The sequence below is a fragment of the Pinus tabuliformis genome, chromosome J (assembly GCF_031772625.1).
Source record: "Pinus tabuliformis cultivar Carrire ecotype Pingquan chromosome J, CPIR1, whole genome shotgun sequence".
In the NCBI taxonomy this organism is placed as follows: domain Eukaryota; kingdom Viridiplantae; phylum Streptophyta; class Pinopsida; order Pinales; family Pinaceae; genus Pinus; species Pinus tabuliformis.
The window spans coordinates 768,768,159-768,772,677 of record NC_142295.1 but is presented as its reverse complement, the minus strand read 5'-3'; positions in this window follow the sequence as shown (position 1 = coordinate 768,772,677).

The following is a 4,519-nucleotide window of genomic DNA, read 5'->3' as shown; positions in this document are numbered from 1 at the left end:
CTACTGAGTATTGAACTTTTGTTGATACATCGTACATGTGCAGCAAAACTTGCTTCCAGAAATAAGCAGGTCATTTCTATCTTTATAAATGTTATTTAATATCATATTCTGATACTGGAAAAAAGTATCAGACATGGTTTCCAAACAAACACAAGACATTATTGCACAATCTGCTTCCTGTCTATAATCATTTATTGGGAAATAGCCTGTAATTAATTCTATATAGTTCAGTCAAGGCACTTGATAAAATGCATCGATTGATGCAAGATTGCATACAGACGGGAGATGGAAGACGAGTGAATTCATTGATTACCGTGGCTCCTGTTACCATTGAAGTTCAATATAATTTTTGTTTCCACCTGGATGTGCATTTTAACGAGTGTGGGCAGCTGGATTTTGAGCTCTCCGAAACCAATATAATGCTAGAGAACAGATTTCCCAATCATTGCGTATGTACACCATCCATACAAGTTATAATTATTAGTTAGCATACATTATAATTAGTCCAATCATTGCGTATGTACACCATTCATACAAGTTATATGTCCACAACGTCCAGAGTTTAAAAAAAGTACGAATGCTCAAAAACTCCAAAGCCATATTATTGAGTGAACTCATTGATTACAATGGCCTCTGTTGCCATTGAAGTTCAATATAATTTTTGTTTCCACCTGGATGTGCATTTTAACGGAGTGTGGGCAGCTGGATTTTGAGCTCTCCGAGACCAATTTAATGCTAGAAAACGGATTTCCCAATCATTGCATATGTACACCATCCATACAAGCTATAATTATTAGTTAGCATACATTATAATTAGTTCACAACGTCCAGAGTTCAAAAAAAGTAGGAATGCTCAAACTCCAAAGCCATATTATTGTGTAGTCTAACTATTAGACGTTTTTTACATTTACCGGTAGGCATTTTTGACCTTTTCTGGTGATGTATTATTGTGTAGTCTAATTATTAGTGTTTTTGACCTTTTCCGGTGATATTTTCTGGTTAATTTTGTCAGGAATTCGGCGGGGATTTTTTGTGATGGTAACCTTGAGTCCGTACAAAATTTGAGTGCTCCTTGAGTTCTTGAGGGCGCAGAATCCATCTATGCATTCAAAAACACATTGAGGGTGCTGAATCCATTTATGCATTTGAAAACATATTTTTAACAGTGAAAATCCATTATCTCGAATTTTTTCGTTGTCGGATTCTGGCCAAAAAGGTAAACCTGTGATGGTTAGACTGCTTCCATATTTTCTTGCGATTAAAATCAACGCGGAGAACACTGAAACCAGCAATTGTGCATGTACAGCCGTATTAAACAACCTAGGTGCCGTGAATACAAGGCAGTAACTCTGATATAGGCATTCGTTAATCAGTGCATTCTTAAGTTTCTTTGGAAAGGTGTTAGTTATGTGTAGATTGAGAAATTCGATAGGAACGTTTTAATTGAAAATGACAGTAAACACTCCAAAGCAATATATACTTACGTGAATACTTACGTGAATACAAGGCAGTAGCTCTCTGATAGTGGCATTCGTTATCCATCTCTATCTTTGATTTAGGAAGGTGTTAGTTGTGTGTGGATTGAGAAATTAAAGAGAGACGTTTTAATTGAAAATGACATAAAGCTGCTCTGTTTGGGGTGTTTTTGATTTCCAAAGTAGAATGGGTGATTAATAGCTTGAATTGGTGTGGCACGTTTGCAAGTGGCGACTTTGTAAAAATTAGTATATGATTTATTTTTACAGTTGTCAAATTTGTAGCGAGTACACTGACCGGTGTTTAAAGAGACCCACGACAATCTGGAATAATCTGTGCTGGTCATCCACAAGGGAGCAGGTTTTTACTTTTTCTTGCCGTCTTTGGGGTCTTCCAGGGGGTTGACCTGTTTTTTAATATTTTAACCAAACAGGAGCAGTATTAGGTATTGTATCCTTACCATATTATATGCTTTACTTACTGATCATTCATGCATACATTTTAAAATTAACAAATTTTTAAAATTTCAAAGGGGACATTTGTCGTCTGTCCAGAGCCTATCAGATACCGCCATCTATCATGTCTCAACCTATTACAAATTGCCTTTTGTATTCCTTCAACGGCCTATTGGAAATTTACGTGTACTGCAGCCTGTCTGCAATTGCAGAGTCAATGCACCTTACATTTCTTTAATGGAGCACCTGAAACCAATATATTCAGAGAAATCTCTGTTTGTTTTCATGCCCTCGCATGACAACGAGATAAGGGAAGGCGGATTGCTGATTCAAAAGCAGATTGCTACAACTTCTCCAAACTTTGAGTCGGCTTTGCAATCCTGGCGACATTTTGACTCGGGGTGCGTTTTTCTTTGCAGTGGGAGGACCTTACAGCTCCTTTTCCACTCTAAATTTGATATAAAGGAATATTTTTTTACTTGTTCTGTAGAATCACGCTTGTTAATATTGGGGAATTTTCTGTTATTAAACTAATTTCAGTGAAAATGGAGGAAATAGGGCTCTTGGATGCGAACAAGGGATATGGGAAAAACAGATGGGGCATATTTCCAGCGTATAAAAGTCTCAAGCTATGGAATGGATGCGGCCAAGAGATGGGTTTCGTACGGATGAGGGATGGATTGATGATTGCATAGACCCGAGGCCTTGGTGCTATAGAGCTATTGTCCGAGACAAACGGCATGGTATTACAAATTTTCCCTTGTTTGCAGAGGGTAATAATCCAACATTGTTGGAAGATGAAGCAATGTGTTATCACTTTAAAATTTTTGTTTCTTAACTTTGGAAAGTTTGCCTTGTTTCTAGTCATAGTCTTATAATAAGTTTTGAGTCATCTCGTCTCAGTAGTGTCATTCTCTTTTCCAAATAAAGTTTGACGGCCTCATTCCAAGTCTTAGAAGCTTCACCATGTGTTTAGAAGTCATATCTCGCATTATTTTGCAAATTTTTGAAATTAGCTACGAAATCGTGGATTTCGAATTAGGAGTTTTCGTAGCGCGCTACGAAACCACTGGAAAAACTTGTTTTAGCGTAAGAGACTTTGTTTTCTGTTTTTACTAGTCAACTTCCAGAAGGGTTACTGAGCAGCCGAGAACTCAATTTTGAGAACTGAAAGAGGCTTTTCTTCTTAACATACTGAACTACAAAAACCTCTTTTAGTTTCTTCAAATTTGTTATGAGGTGGGAGTAATTTATGGTTAAACTTGCGCTACGAAACTGCTGAAAGCCAAGCTTTGTCATCTGGTTTTAGCAGTATTTTTCAAGATCAATTTTTGGTCACAGGAAAAGGTATTTGGGAATTCTGAAGAAGGATTCTCTTCCTCAACTCTAACCTATCTCACTTTCTTCATAAGTATTATCAGTTGGGAGATACTAAGCTTTCTTTGAAACCCTAATTTCAGAGAACAAATTTTTCCTGTTTTACACGTGTTTTTCAAGGATAGATTTTGGATAGCTGGAGAAGTGTTTTAAAAAACCAAGAGAGGTTTTTGTTCTAGACAAGATGGACTACAAAAACCCCTTTCAGTTTCATAAAATATGTTATGGATGAGAAAATAAATGCTCTATTTCATGTGCTAATTTTCAAAGATCCTAAACTTAAAAACAAGGAAACAAGTTCTCTAATTTCTAGGGTTTATCATCAACAGTAAGGTGAGAATGTGGGTGGCTTCATCAAATTCGACCTCATGAGGTTGCAGCGGTCAAAGAATGCATTCAAATGTTTAGTTAAGGTGGTTTAGTCATAACATGATGATGAGTTATATTCCTAATTGTTTTAGGTCTCTAGAACTGCTAGTTAACAGTGAATTATATTAAATAGTTGGTTTTAAGTGTCAATAGGTGTTAGATTAGGAAGTATTCGAATTCCCCTCATGCTGGAGGAAGGAATCTAAGTCATGTAATGAACTCTATATACATGAGTAGTTGGACTTTTCTGAAGCTGAGATTCGTAGTGTACTTTAGTGAGCTTTATCTTTTATCTTTGATATGTTTTACTGCCATAGTCTTAATGCTTATTACTCAGAATTCATGGAGGAACATGCTCTCACTTCCTTTAAATGTCAAACTATGGTGAATTGAGTTCTTGGGTCCTATCTTTGGATGTTTTTCTTCAATGTTTTAATGCTTATTACTCAGAATTCATGGTTACTCATGCTTTGACTTCCTTTAGGTATTAACTCTGATCAATCACTTTAAATTCTTTCCTTTTGAATACCTTGATATATCATTACTCAGAATTCATGCCCACATGCTCTGACTTCTATGAACTTCAAGTTATTGAGACTTTCCTTAATGTGTCACTCTTTCATTGAAGTATACAGTGTTATAAGAAGAGCTATTTGTTATCCTTAACTCTGTCATTGACTCCATAGCCCAATGGTAGCAAGTCTCCATCTTTCAACCTATAAACATATAAAATCACAAACCATAGAATTAACCATCTATCCATATCTTTAATCAATATCATTAACCTTTTGAGAGAGCCCTCTTAGGTTGAGAAGGCCAAGTTTTAGCTAAAAGATTGGTTT